Here is a 16,529-nt window from a genome sequence, read left to right on the forward strand (position 1 = left end):
ATCATGAGGATGACACAAGCATGACATGGGAAAGAAGGAGATGTGGTGGCTTTTTAACCACACAAAATCAAGGGCAACTAGGTAATTTAATAAAACAAACACAAAAATCAAACCAACCAAGCCAAGCAAATCATTTTTCATCAAAATCAAAAAGAAACCAAGGCATTGTTCTTCATGCTCTCGGCCAAAACAGAACCAGCACACTAAAACTGCTGTATCTCCTTCATTTCTCACTCAAATATTGTGTTCTATAGCTCATTGGAAAGGTATTGAGATGACCTACAACTCTTGTTCACAAGTCTCGTCCAAATAATCATGGTAAGACCCTCATTTTTACAGTTCTTTAAATCGGACTTTTAGAAACTTCAAAGCCTAACTTTGTGTTCTTGATTTCTTTGGAAAGATCAAGTTTGTAGGAGGCTCCCTAAGGCTTCCTAGCAACTTAACACCTCCCAAGGAAGGTATAAACTTCAAACCCTAGCCTTTACTTTATTTGTTAGTAAGTTTAATGGTTGGTTTTGTGAAATGAGAAGCATGGATTGTGATTATTAGTAGTTTGGTTTGATTTGGAAGTGTTTTGGTAATTGAAGCTTGATTATAGTTCATAGGTCTTGATTGTGGTTGTTTGAGTTGAAAACCTTGGAGATTATGGACTGATGTGGTATGGTTTTGGTGAAGTTTTGTTGTATTGATGGTTATGAGTTGGTTGGTGGTTAATTGGAGTAGTTTAAACATTGGTAATCGCGTAAACATAGCCGTCGTAATGTCCGATTTACTTTAGACTGCTTTTGTTCATAACATTTGGACCCGAGAACTCCCTGCTAGATTATGACCATTGCAATGTTTAGATAGTTCATGTTACGAGCTTCGTTTTGATATGTAGTTCGTTTGATTCCGATGTACGGTTTAGGAGAAACGACCGTTTCAAGTAACGACATTTCGCGAATGAATCATTTCCCCTCGCCTTACTTTGAAACATAGGTTAAAGACCAAAAAGGGTTAATTAATGTATGAAACAATTATGGTAAGAGTGTTAGGCAGTTGGTAAGACACTCGCGAAGGAATCGCTTTAAAACTCGTAATGGTTAATTTATTAAAAATGGTGGAGCCGAGGGTACTCGAGTGACTTAAGAGAATCAATAAGCGCAAAACAAGCGTTAGAGTCTAAGTTAGTTAAAGTATAGATTTACAAGTGACTTTGGTTTAATTCCAACTTACTTATTGTTTATAGGTTACCAGACTCGTCCCGAGCCTTTTATCACCCCAAGTCGCTCAGGCAAGTTTTTTACCCGTTATAACTGTTGTTGTGATGAATATATGTATTTGCATTATCTTGCGATAGATGCATGTTGGTTAATTAGCAAATGATGCAATATATTGAAGCATGCTGCTATGGTTTATATATATGCATGCCTGTTTCGCATTCTTTCCATATATATCTGTTGATTCAGTTGATAATACCTATGCTAGAGGATAGCGGTAATTTGCATATACCCTTAGTACAGGGACCCAAAGGTGAAAATATTTTCTAAAACCGGGAGTCGAGGATCCCGAGTAGATTTTGTATATATGGATATAAATATATATATATACTTATATATATATATATGGTCATAGTTTTCAAAACTATTAATCGAATAAGGTTTATTAGATAACTTTAACTTTATTTTATTATTGAATATTATTTCGAATATTATTCGAAGGCGTATGACTCCTTTATATTAAATGAATATTATTTTGAATATTCATTCGAGGACTTATGACTCCTTTTATTTTATTAATGAATATTATTTTGAATATTCATTCGGGGACTTATGACTCCTTTTATTTATTTATCTGAATATCATTTGAATATTCATTCGAGGGCTTATGACTCTTTTATATTATTTATTAAATATTATTTTGAATATTCATTCGGGGATTTATGACTCCTTTTATTTATTTATCTGAATATTATTTGAATATTCATTCGAGGGCTTATGACCTTTTATTTATTTATCTGAATATTATTTGAATATTCATTCGAGGGCTTATGACTCTTTTATATTATTTATTGAATATTATTTGAATATTCATTCGAGGGCTTATGACTCTGTTTATATTATTTAATGAATATTATTTGAATATTCATTTGAGGATCTATGACTCTGATTATTTGCTGAGATATATTCTTTATTTTATTAAAGAATAAGGTGTCGATAATCAAACTCACTTTTGATTATTCAAATAAAGATAGTACTTTCGTATAGGTATATCTTTGGATATTTAATATTCATTTCAAGTATAAGTTTCAAAACTTCTACTTCAATTATTTTTATAAAGATTATTCTTTATGGAAATATTATTTAAATAATAATATTCAGATATTTTCTAATATATTGGGACTGATTTATTTTGTTAAATCAGCATCACTCCAAACATTCTTAAAAATGTTTTGCGAGTCTTCAAAATGATTTTTAAAAGTTAGAGCGGATCCCAAAACTCATTTTTATATTTAAGATCCTCCTTTCGAAGGGGATTTAAATACTCGCTCAAAACCTGAGGGATCCGGCTCTATGGTGTGTTTTATATTCGCAACAAGGTTGCTGTTTTGTTAAATGAATCGATTACTTACCCAACACTCGGGAAGTAAAATTCTTGGAACAAGTTAATCCATTAACAGGCATCGCCTGGGAAATATCGGTGAGTTCTCCTTTCCAACTAGATACGACTTCTTGGTGGAGCCGTATCAACAAGTTTCTACTTGGGGAAAGGGGGAACGAGCTTTACGTTTCAGAGTCATGGATTTCATCTGAACTAGGAGTGGCGTAAGTGGTCGAGTGGCGCCGGCCCAGCCTTATTATATTGGCCCAAATGGCCTGGAAGTTCCGCTAAGGCGGTCCATTCCTTAGGAGTTCAGTGTTCGGTTGACAAGTAAATCCGACAGGTTCTCCTCTACATGTAGAAAATGGTGGGGTTGCACTACTACGACTGATCATCGTAAGTGGTCTTCCTGGCGCGGCAAACTCCCGTAATGAGTTCATCATCCAATTGGATATTTCTGCAACACTACCCAGAGGATTTCGATAGAAAGGCTACGGTTGGGCGATTGTTGAGTGTTGGCAGGGTCAAGTTTTCAAAATGATGTTTGCATCAAATGAAGTATCTCGTAACTTCATTTTATTTTGATGATATTTTAAAGATTTAATCTATTCAAATCTTGTCTTGTAGTCTCATCTATGTGATGAACTGTTGAAAGCTCATTATACTTTGAACAGTGGTAGTTCAAGTAGCTTTATATATGATATAAGTATAGTGAAGTATTTGGTAACTTCATCCCTTGTTTTTACTTATATCTAGTAAGTAATTATCTTACTCATGATAAAAGATTCTAGTAAGTATCCATTTAGATACTTATATTATTGTTATCACTATATATTATCTTGCGAGCTGTAAGGCTCACTCTTGCTTTATTTCTTCATCACACAACAACAGTTAGGAAAGATGGCCAGACTCCAGCAGACCCAGCGCAAGCGCGTGGGAAGCGTCCCGCGTCTTCCCGATGATGTTGTGGCTGCTATAGCTGCAGAGGTAGATCTATTGGTAGATCAGGCATTCTATTTTTGAGAATCAAATTATGTATAATTATAACTTGTGGCAGATAATGGCAATTAACTGTAAATTTATCAAGTAATCATTTTGGGTTGTAATAACTTTTAAATTGTGGATTCAAAGACTTGTACTTATTTAAATTTCATCTCTGAGACTATAACGGGTTGTGGTGTGTGTTAGTGTGGGGTCACAGCATAAGGTTATTATTATTAATTAAGTGAAGTGATATTGTGGAAAGAAAGACCGTGACGACCCGGATCCCCGACCCCGGATCTGGGGGTGTTACAGAAGTGGTATCAGAGCTAAGCGTTATAAACCTCAGAGATGATGTGACGTTAAGATAATAAGTTCACAAAGATAATAAGAACTCTTGCCAAGTTCATAGTCGGGCTACCTAACGTAGTACTGACAGTTAAAACCCTTATGGGAACCCTTATAAATATCGTGATAGGAGCGTAGTTCGTTATCGTATATGGTAGCGGGACTCCGAACCCTGAGGTTGTGGAGCAACAGCGCGATGATGTTTTATTACTAATTGGAGATCGGATTGTGGATCCGATAGAGTGTCCTAATGCAGGACCGGATGATGTTAATATTGAGGATGTAGCGGTTGAGGATGTTGTCCTAGAAGGGATAGTTGTTGAGGAGGATCCCATGGAGGATCCTAACAAGATTGGATAAAGGACCACTGATGAATTGATGACCATGGTTAGGTCGACTACCAGAGGTAGGATTGGCCGGTCACTACCGGAGGTTCGTTCAAGTTTGTAAAGATAGTAACCCCTTTAACACGGCTTACTCGTAAGACTGAGAAGTTCGAATGGACAGAGAAATGCGAGAACAGCTTTCAAGAACTGAAGTAGAGGTTGGTGATGGCCCCTATGCTGACATTGCCGGATGGAAAAGGAGATTTTGTGAAGTGTAGTGACGCTTCGCACAAGGGCTTAGGGTGCGTGCTTATGCAGCACGGTAAGGTAATCGCGTACATGTCAAGACAATTAAGGTAATATGAAATTCGATATCCCCGCCCATGAGCTTAGGCTCGTGGCAATAGTTTTACCCTAAAGATTGGAGGCACTACTTGTATGGAGAGAAGTGCGAGAATTACCTAAGCCATAAGTGCTCTAGTACGTTTTCACGTAGAAAGAGCTCAACATATGCCAGAGGAGGCAGTTAGAGCTAATCAAGAATAATGATTGGGAGATTCTTTATCATTCGGGGAAAGCCAATGTGGTGGTTGATGCCCTTAGTAAAAAGGAGAGACTCAAGATGATAATGTCTTTGGGAGAGTTTATAAGAGATTTTGGAAATAGTAGTGAAGGTAACCGGAGCCGGTACCGAAAAGCTGTTTGAGATTGCAATAGAGATCGAATTATTGGAAAAGAGCATACGGTGCCAGAGAAAGATGATAAGGGAATAATGAGGTATTCCTATAGAATTTGGGTTCCGAAAGTTCAAGAGCGTAAGGATGAGAACTTAGATGAGAGCCATAGTTTGAGGAATAAGATTTAGAGCAAACCCTGAACGTGATAGTCAGGGAGGTCGCCATCAAGATAGAAGGAACCCATGACATAATGGAGTGGAAAATGAGGATTTTAAATTAAAAGATGATCCCAATTATGGGGAGTAGGCTGAAACATTTCATACTAAGGAAACAGAAAGTCGAGTAAGGAAAGGAGACCCGAGACGGTACTCCTATACGGCAATTCATGGACCTGTCTAGACAGAACTTAGACTATTATCCCCAACCACCACCTTGAGGAAACAATGCGATAGGAAATTCTTTCAGGACCTTTAAGTCTCTAAGCTCTCAGAGTTCTAAGGAACAGGTTGACCTAGTCGAGGCAAGAGCCTGGCTAAAGGAAATAGAGGAATCATTTGAGATTCTGAATGATTGACGAACCACAAAAGACTGTTTTTGTCACTTACCCTCCTAAGAGAGAGACCACCCGCTGGTGAAAGACCAAGAAAGGCACGGAGCCATAGGTTAGAATAAACTGATTTAAGTTCAGTCAATTGTTTTCGGGAAAGTAATTCCCAAAGATATGGAGATAGTGTAAAAGCTTTGGAGCTAGAACAAAAGTGGATGAGTATGATGAATTATGAATCTAAGTTGTAAAAGTTATCAAGATTTGTTCTGAGGACACGAATCCAGAATGACGGGATGTTTGGAATCAATACTTATGTTGTGTTAGTTCATGAAATAATGATAAGAGAAAGGAAAATAAAAAGAAACTGAAGTGGAAAGGAATATAAAGGCAATAGAGTTTGAGGTATGATAAGGGAGTTGGGTATGAGGAAACCCTAAAGACTCGTAGCAATAGACATAGAAAAGTATGTAATCGTCAGGATGAGGGTGATTCACCATGAGTTAAAGTTGATGGTTGAAGGCATACGAGTTATGTACATTTTATCCCCTTTAAGTTGGGAGGATTCGAGGAAACCTTGAAATAGTTCGAAGGATAAATAATGAGACGCGGATAGACTGAGGAGACAAGGAAGTAAGAAATTAGGAAAAATTGGATGAAGGAAGTGACCTTCAAGAATGTGAAGTGTAAGACCGGTGGCATGATACCCAGAAAGGGAGACGCCAGGTATGAAAGATATCCCAACATTGAGGTGACTGTTGAGATAAACTACAAAAGTAAATAAGGAATTATTAAGAAGAAGTTCATGTTGAACATGACCAATATCTTCCAGAACATCCATGTTATCATTACCAAATCAGGAAAGAAAAGCGGATGACCATTGTTATCTTTTGGAGGCCATATGGATTGACCTCAATTTGAATAAGGATGCTATTATGAAGTTAGGTATAGACTATCGAGGTGGGAATGATGAAGAAGATAATCTATCAAGGATATATGACTTGGTTTATCCATGGATGGATGCATGTACCTTTTCAAAGGTGGAATTAAGGATAGAACATCGGTAACTTAAAATGAATCCTAGGGGAATGCATAAAGGTTGGCATTTCACCCTTAATAGGGATAGTATGAAATTTGACAGTATGAATTGGTAAGGATTAAGGTAATAACAACCTTTAAAGAATCAGTGGAGAAATTTTTTTTCAAAAGTATATAGACAATGATTCTAGTATTAGTATATGGTATTTTGATATGCCCTGTATCTAGGGAATACAGGAGGAACGATTCAAGGATAACCTTAGAGGTTTTACAAGGAGAAAGGTAATATTCAAAATTCTCAAGAATAGAAATGTGGATAAAGGAAATATGACGTAATTATAGTGTTGCCAAGTGGGGCACGTGTTAAACCACGAGAAAGTATGGATCGAACCAGTAATGGTCGAAATTATTCAGGGCAATTAGGACTTAAGATAAAAGATGTTCTAATTATGATTGAGAGTCAGTCATGACAGTGATTAACCTCTAAAGACTGAGGCAATAACTTATGGAAAAATGGTGATTTTTTTTTTACTTATCAAATTTTAAGGAAAACATCTTCACTCAAGCAGTGATCGGAAATAGGGTAGAAAATTTGTGAAAGTGGTTAAAATGAAATTGACTGTAAGGAAATTTTACTATCAGGAAAGGCCAAAGAGGTGGCCGACACTTTAAAGGTAAGAGGATAATTATAGGCGCTTGTGCCAAAATAATACAGTGAGGATGGTTAAAACTGTGAAGGTTGTATTATGGTTTGGAAGATTGACATTCCTTCTGATGACTGTGCAATACCCAACCGTAATAGTAGTTGGTAAAGGTTTAATTCGTGTAATCGCCATGAGCGGGCTATCTATCTTAGGAGGTCCTATCTTGAGATAAGCCAGGACCATGTTTCAAAAAGGACTAGACGAACCTTTGAGTTAAGTCTTCTATTTAAGGCATATGATTAAGAATGGTATTAACCTGCTATCGTTGCTTTGATTGAAACTCTTCTGCAATTTTATCTACTTCATGTCATGAAAGTACGTCAGAGTTTGGAGTTTTCTTCATGAATTGTGATTGGTGGTTATGTTAACTCCTTAGGAGAATTAGATACGAGATGTATGGACTCCGTATGGTTAGCTATTAAGACTTCATGGAAAATGAATGACTACAGTAGGTCAGTGGTGGACCATAGTAAGGCAGCAATGATTCTACGAGTAATGAGCTGATTACAACCGTGAGAGTTGTATTGGAATGGGTGTTGAGATTGAGTACCACTAATCGGGTCGTGGTAGTGTATAAGTTATCATTGATAGACTAATTAAGTAGAGTATCTACCTAGTGAATTATTATTCTTTCTTATCAATAGAGAGTCGTATTATTATACGAGGAAGGTTGCGGTGCAAGCATAGAATTCTAGTAACGATGATGTATAGAATGAGATCCCAGATTCGATTTTCGATGTCGAGGGAGTTTCAAAGGTGATTGTGTATAAGCTCGAGGAAGAGCATGGGTCCATAGAATGATGGACGGAATAGCAAAAATATTTAGGCATGTGAAATAGGATGCTATAATACTTGATGTTGATATAAATACATATATGTTTTGTTCTCCTATGACAAACCTCTATAGTTCAGAGGTAGGTTCCAAGCCAGATATTTTGTGGCAGTATATTTTTTTTTATATATACAATTCTCTTCAGTTCGTTCTTTTCTCTTCTTTTCATTTCATGTCAGTTGAGAAGAACAACCCTTCCAGAAGGGGAGGTATTGCCGAATGACTGTCTATCTGTGTGATAGAAGCCTAGTAGGATACCAACTATTGTTTAATTGCTTGTCAAGTACTAAAGGCTGGCCACCTTCTGTACTAACTATGCGAGATAACAAGTGTTCATGATCATAGTGATCTCTCAACAAATTCCTTTACTTCTATATGATTGATCAAACTTTGGGAAATAGAAACAGCTGAAAAAGGAGTAATAAAGTTGTGGTAGTATTCGGAATGGAAACACATTCATGATACTAAGGTTGACGTGGTTATTAAAAGGTTATAGAACGCTAACGAGCAAAAGTATAACTAGTATAATATTAGGAACGGAAGATAGTAGCGACTACGAACTGGGAAAAAGGATGGGTAGTGAGAAGCAAAAGCTCTAATGCTAAAAGCTATAATGAGAGTCTGTGCAATAGACTTGAAAGAAATTGGAATGATCACTTAACACGGGTTGAGTTTTCTTACGATAATAGATCATATGTCAGTATTGAGGTATCGCCTTATGAGATCCTTGAGGGAAGACAATGTCGATCTCCCTTATGTTAGGATGAAGTTGTAGAGCGCAAGATGCTCGGACCCGCAGTAGTCCAAAGGACCAAGGATATGATAGATCTAATCAGAGGACGGCTGGTAGTAGCCCAAGATGGACATGATAAGTATGTTGATTTGACACGAAAGGAAAAAGAGTATGAAATAGGGGACCTAGTGTTGTTATAGGTATTTCCTTGGAAAGGAAGGATGAGGTTCAGAAAGAAATGAAAGTTAAGTCCACGAATTGTTGGACCCTTGGATATATTAAGACGTATTGGGAGGATAGCATAGGAGCTAGCCCTAACCCCGAACATGTAGCAGGTCGTAACGTGTCTCACGTATCAGTGTTAAGGAAGTGTAATTCAGATGCCAGATAAATAGGGGCATATGAGCGCATAGATATGCAACCCGACGTAACCTATATGGAGCAACCAGGAAGGGTTGTAGAGTGAAAAGGGAACAAGTGCTTAGGAGAAGGGTTATCAAATTATTCAGAGTTTGATGGAAGAACCACAATATGGGAAAATTTATTTGAGAGTTAGAAAGTGTAATGCTAAGAAAGTATCCCAATTCATTTTCTATCTGATTCCGGGACGGAATCCTTTTAAGGAGGGGAGACTGTAATAACCCCAATTTTTGGGAAATTTTGAAACCCTTATGAATAGTATTTTTGCTGAATGAGAAAACTTTTCATGCCACACTATATAGGGGTTCTGGTATGGATATTCTGAGATTTTATTAGTACTTTATATGGGATATAAGTGTATGTAAAGATCGTCAGAATCCAAATCCGAACACTTTGATTTTTTCCGGAAATCCAATAGATACGGAAAGAATTGAGTATAAGGTAACAGGATAAAAGGATTTAAATTAAAGGATTATAATAGAGGATCATAAAAAGGAATATAGTGTATTGAGAAAGGTTAAGGGAACCTAAGTAATAAGATCCCGGGTATGATCCCTCAAACGATAAACGAAAACGAAAGTTAAGCGAACTGTATAACAGATCAGCGGTCATTAGGCAAACAATTAGGAAGTTAATCAAAGAGATTAGAGAGGTTGATGTCACCCAACCAATGAGAAGAGGACAAGGAGGGGAGGATGACATCATGAGGATGACACAAGCATGACATGGGAAAGAAGGAGATGTGGTGGCTTTTTAACCACACAAAATCAAGGGCAACTAGGTAATTTAATAAAACAAACACAAAAATCAAACCAACCAAGCCAAGCAAATCATTTTTCATCAAAATCAAAAAGAAACCAAGGCATTGTTCTTCATGCTCTCGGCCAAAACAGAACCAGCACACTAAAACTGCTGTATCTCCTTCATTTCTCACTCAAATATTGTGTTCTATAGCTCATTGGAAAGGTATTGAGATGACCTACAACTCTTGTTCACAAGTCTCGTCCAAATAATCATGGTAAGACCCTCATTTTTACAGTTCTTTAAATCGGACTTTTAGAAACTTCAAAGCCTAACTTTGTGTTCTTGATTTCTTTGGAAAGATCAAGTTTGTAGGAGGCTCCCTAAGGCTTCCTAGCAACTTAACACCTCCCAAGGAAGGTATAAACTTCAAACCCTAGCCTTTACTTTATTTGTTAGTAAGTTTAATGGTTGGTTTTGTGAAATGAGAAGCATGGATTGTGATTATTAGTAGTTTGGTTTGATTTGGAAGTGTTTTGGTAATTGAAGCTTGATTATAGTTCATAGGTCTTGATTGTGGTTGTTTGAGTTGAAAACCTTGGAGATTATGGACTGATGCGGTATGGTTTCGGTGAAGTTTTGTTGTATTGATGGTTATGAGTTGGTTGGTGGTTAATTGGAGTAGTTTAAACATTGGTAATCGCGTAAACATAGCCGTCGTAATGTCCGATTTACTTTAGACTGCTTTTGTTCATAACATTTGGACCCGAGAACTCCCTGCTAGATTATGACCATTGCCATGTTTAGATAGTTCATGTTACGAGCTTCGTTTTGATATGTAGTTCGTTTGATTCCGATGTACGGTTTAGGAGAAACGACCGTTTCAAGTAACGGCATTTCGCGAACGAATCATTTCCCCTCGCCTTACTTTGAAACATAGGTTAAAGACCAAAAAGGGTTAATTAATGTATGAAACAATTATGGTAAGAGTGTTAGGCAGTTGGTAAGACACTCGCGAAGGAATCGCTTTAAAACTCGTAATGGTTAATTTATTAAAAATGGTGGAGCCGAGGGTACTCGAGTGACTTAAGAGAATCAATAAGCGCAAAACAAGCGTTAGAGTCTAAGTTAGTTAAAGTATAGATTTACAAGTGACTTTGGTTTAATTCCAACTTACTTATTGTTTATAGGTTACCAGACTCGTCCCGAGCCTTTTATCACCCCAAGTCGCTCAGGCAAGTTTTCTACCCGTTATAACTGTTGTTGTGATGAATATATGTATTTGCATTATCTTGCGATAGATGCATGTTGGTTAATTAGCAAATGATGCAATATATTGAAGCATGCTGCTATGGTATATATATATGCATGCATGTTTCGCATTCTTTCCATATATATCTGTTGATTCAGTTGATAATACCTATGCTAGAGGATAGCGGTAATTTGCATATACCCTTAGTACAGGGACCCAAAGGTGAAAATATTTTCTAAAACCGGGAGTCGAGGATCCCGAGTAGATTTTGTATATATGGATATAAATATATATATATATACTTATATATATATATATGGTCATAGTTTTCAAAACTATTAATCGAATAAGGTTTATTAGATAACTTTAACTTTATTTTATTATTGAATATTATTTCGAATATTATTCGAAGGTGTATGACTCCTTTATATTAAATGAATATTATTTTGAATATTCATTCGAGGACTTATGACTCCTTTTATTTTATTAATGAATTTTATTTTAAATATTCATTCGGGGACTTATGACTCCTTTTATTTATTTATCTGAATATTATTTGAATATTCATTCGAGGGCTTATGACTCTTTTATATTATTTATTGAATATTATTTTGAATATTCATTCGGGGATTTATGACTCCTTTTATTTATTTATCTGAATATTATTTGAATATTCATTCGAGGGCTTATGACCTTTTATTTATTTATCTGAATATTATTTGAATATTCATTCGAGGGCTTATGACTCTTTTATATTATTTATTGAATATTATTTGAATATTCATTCGAGGGCTTATGACTCGGTTTATATTATTTAATGAATATTATTTGAATATTCATTTGAGGATCTATGACTCCGATTATTTGCTGAGATATATTCTTTATTTTATTAAAGAATAAGGTGTCGATAATCAAACTCACTTTTGATTATTCAAATAAAGATAGTACTTTCGTATAGGTATATCTTTGGATATTTAATATTCATTTCAAGTATAAGTTTCAAAACTTCTACTTCAATTATTTTTATAAAGATTATTCTTTATGGAAATATTATTTAAATAATAATATTCAGATATTTTCTAATATATTGGGACTGATTTATTTTGTTAAATCAGCATCACTCCAAACATTCTTAAAAATGTTTTGCGAGTCTTCAAAATGATTTTTAAAAGTTAGAGCGGATCCCAAAACTCATTTTTATATTTAAGATCCTCCTTTCGAAGGGGATTTAAATACTCGCTCAAAACCTGAGGGATCCGGCTCTATGGTGTGTTTTATATTCGCAACAAGGTTGCTGTTTTGTTAAATGAATCGATTACTTACCCAACACTCGGGAAGTAAAATTCTTGGAACAAGTTAATCCATTAACAGGCATCGCCTGGGAAATATCGGTGAGTTCTCCTTTCCAACTAGATACGACTTCTTGGTGGAGCCGTATCAACAAGTTTCTACTTGGGGAAAGGGGGAACGAGCTTTACGTTTCAGAGTCATGGATTTCATCTGAACTAGGAGTGGCGTAAGTGGTCGAGTGGCGCCGGCCTAGCCTTATTATATTGGCCCAAATGGCCTGGAAGTTCCGCTAAGGCGGTCCATTCCTTAAGAGTTCAGTGTTCGGTTGACAAGTAAATCCGACAGGTTCTCCTCTACATGTAGAAAATGGTGGGGTTGCACTACTACGACTGATCATCGTAAGTGGTCTTCCTGGCGCGGCAAACTCCCGTAATGAGTTCATCATCCAATTGGATATTTCTGCAACACTACCCAGAGCATTTCGATAGAAAGGCTACGGTTGGGCGATTGTTGAGTGTTGGCAGGGTCAAGTTTTCAAAATGATGTTTGCATCAAATGAAGTATCTCGTAACTTCATTTTATTTTGATGATATTTTAAAGATTTAATCTATTCAAATCTTGTCTTGTAGTCTCATCTATGTGATGAACTGTTGAAAGTTCATTATACTTTGAACAGTGGTAGTTCAAGTAGCTTTATAAATGATATAAGTATAGTGAAGTATTTGGTAACTTCATCCCTTATTTTTACTTATATCTAGTAAGTAATTATCTTACTCATGATAAAAGATTCTAGTAAGTATCCATTTAGATACTTATATTATTGTTATCACTATATATTATCTTGCGAGCTGTAAGGCTCACTCTTGCTTTATTTCTTCATCACACAACAACAGTTAGGAAAGATGGCCAGACTCCAGCAGACCCAGCGCAAGCGCGTGGGAAGCATCCCGCGTCTTCCCGATGATGTTGTGGCTGCTATAGCTGCAGAGGTAGATCTATTGGTAGATCAGGCATTCTATTTTTGACAATCAAATTATGTATAATTATAACTTGTGGCAGATAATGGCAATTAACTGTAAATTTATCAAGTAATCATTTTGGGTTGTAATAACTTTTAAATTGTGGATTCAAAGACTTGTACTTATTTAAATTTCATCTCTGAGACTATAACGGGTTGTGGTGTGTGTTAGTGTGGGGTCACAGCATAAGGTTATTATTATTAATTAAGTGAAGTGATATTGTGGAAAGAAAGTCCGTGACAACCCGGATCCCCGACCCCGGATCTGGGGGTGTTACATCCAAGGACGTCAAATTGCATATATATGATGTTAACAGGTCAATTGTACCAATATATGGTGGCAAGTGACTCTTATAGAGTTCGAAGTGACTCTAATATGGCGAAAAGTGACTTACATTTTTTATTAGAGCCAAAATATGGCCCAAAATTTACTCATATAAAAGTGTTACCAATAGGTGGTTAAAGGATGTCGAATTGAATGTATATAATATTAAGAGGTCAATTGTACCAATATATGGTGGCAAGTGACTCTTATAGGGTGCAAAGTGACTCTAATATGGTGAAGAGTGACTTAGATGGTTGATTAGAGCCAAAATGTGGCCCAAAATTGGCTCGTATAAAAGTGTTACCAATAGGTGGTTAAAGGATGTCGAATTGCATGTATATGATGTTAACAGGTTTATTGTACCAATATATGGTGGCAAGTGACTCTTATAGGGTGAAAAGTGACTCTAATATGGTGAAGAGTGACTTACATTGTTGATTAGAGCAAAAATGTAGCCCAAAATTGACTCGTATAAAAGTGGTACCGAGAGGTGGTTAGATGATTTTAATTTGCATGTATATGATGTTAACAGGTCAATTGTACCAATATATGGTAGCAAGTGACTCTTATAGGGTGCAAAGTGACTCTAATATGGTGAAAAGTGACTTACATGGTTGATTAGAGCTAAAATGTGGCCCAAAATGACTCGTATAAAAATGTTACCAAGTGGTGGTTAAAGAATGTCAAATTGCATGTATATGATGTTAACAGGTCAATTGTACCAATATATAGTGGCAAGTGACTCTTATAGGGTGCAAAGTGACTCTAATATGGTGAAGAGTGACTTACATAGTTAATTATAGCCAAAATGTGGCCGAAAATTGACTCGTATAAAAGTGGTACCGAGAGGGGGTTAAAGGATGTCAAATTGCATGTATATGATGTTAACAGGTTTATTGTACCAATATATGGAGGAAAGTGACTGTTTTTAAGGGTTGCAAAGTGACTCTAATATGGTGAAGAATGACTTCCATGGTTGATTAGATTCAAAATGTGGCCCAAACTTGACTCGTATGAAAGTGGTACCAAGAGATGGTTCAAGGACGTCAAATTGCATGTATATGATGTTATCAGGTTTATTGTACCAATATATGGTGGCAAGTGACTCTTATAGGCTGCAAAGTGACTCTAATATGGTTAAGAGTTTGTTACATTGTTGATTAGAGCAAAAATGTGGCCCAAAAATGACTTATATAAAAGTGGTCATAAGAGGTGGTTAAAGGATGTCAATTTGCATGTATATGATGTAAATAGGTTAATTCTATCAATATATGGTGTCAAGTGACTCTTATAGGGTGTAAAGTGACTCTAATATGGTGAAGAGTGACTTACATGGTTGATTAGAGCCAAAATGTGGCCCAAATTGACTCGTATAAAAGTGGTACCAAGAGGTGGTCAAATAATGTCAAATTGCATGTATATGATGTTAACAGGTCAATTGTACCAATATAGGGTGGAAAGTAACTCTTATAAGGTGAAAAGTGACTCTTATAGGGTGAGAAGTGACTCTAATATGGTGAAGAGTGACTTACGTTGTTGATTAGAGCAAAAATGTGGCCAAAAAATGACTTATATAAAAGTGGTCCTAAGAAGTGGTTAAAGGATGTCAATTTGCATGTAAATGATGTAAACAGGTTAATTGTAGCAATATATGGTGTGAAGTGACTCTTATAGGGTGCTAAGTGACTCTAATATGGTGAAGAGTGACGTACATGGTTGATTAGAGCCAAAATGTGGCCCAAAATTGACTCGTATAAAAGTGGTGCCAAGAAGTGGTTCAAGGACGTCAAATTGCATATATATGATGTTAACAGGTCAATTGTACCAATATATGATGGCAAGTGACTCTTATAGAGTTCAAAGTGACTCTAATATGGCGAAAAGTGACTTACATTTTTTATTAGAGCCAAAATATGGCCCAAAATTTACTCATATAAAAGTGTTACCAATAGGTGGTTAAAGGATGTCGAATTGCATGTATATAATATTAACAGGTCAATTGTAACAATATATGGTGGCAAGTGACTCTTATAGGGTGCAAAGTGACTCTAATATGGTGAAGAGTGACTTAGATGGTTGATTAGAGCCAAAATATGGCCCAAAATTGACTCATATAAAAGTGTTACCAATAGGTGGTTAAAGGATGTCGAATTGCATGTATATGATGTTAACAGGTTTATTGTACCAATATATGGTGGCAAGTGACTCTTATAGGGTGCAAAGTGACTCTAATATGGTGAAGAGTGACTTACATTGTTGATTAGAGCAAAAATGTAGCCCAAAATTGACTCGTATAAAAGTGGTACCGAGAGGTGGTTAGATGATTTTAATTTGCATGTATATGATGTTAACAGGTCAATTGTACCAATATATGGTAGCAAGTGACTCTTATAGGGTGCAAAGTGACTCTAATATGGTGAAGAGTGACTTACATGGTTGATTAGAGCTAAAATGTGGCCCAAAAATGACTCGTATAAAAATGTTACCAAGTGGTGGTTAAAGAATGTCAAATTGCATGTATATGATGTCAATAGGTCAATTGTACCAATATATAGTGGCAAGTGACTCTTATAGGGTGCAAAGTGACTCTAATATGGTGAAGAGTGACTTACATAGTTAATTATAGCCAAAATGTGGCCGAAAATTGACTCGTATAAAAGTGGTACCGAGAGGGGGTTAAAGGATGTCAAATTGCATGTATATGATGTTAACAGGTT

Source organism: Apium graveolens, chromosome 1, assembly GCF_009905375.1.
Source record: "Apium graveolens cultivar Ventura chromosome 1, ASM990537v1, whole genome shotgun sequence".
NCBI classification, from domain to species: Eukaryota; Viridiplantae; Streptophyta; class Magnoliopsida; order Apiales; family Apiaceae; genus Apium; species Apium graveolens.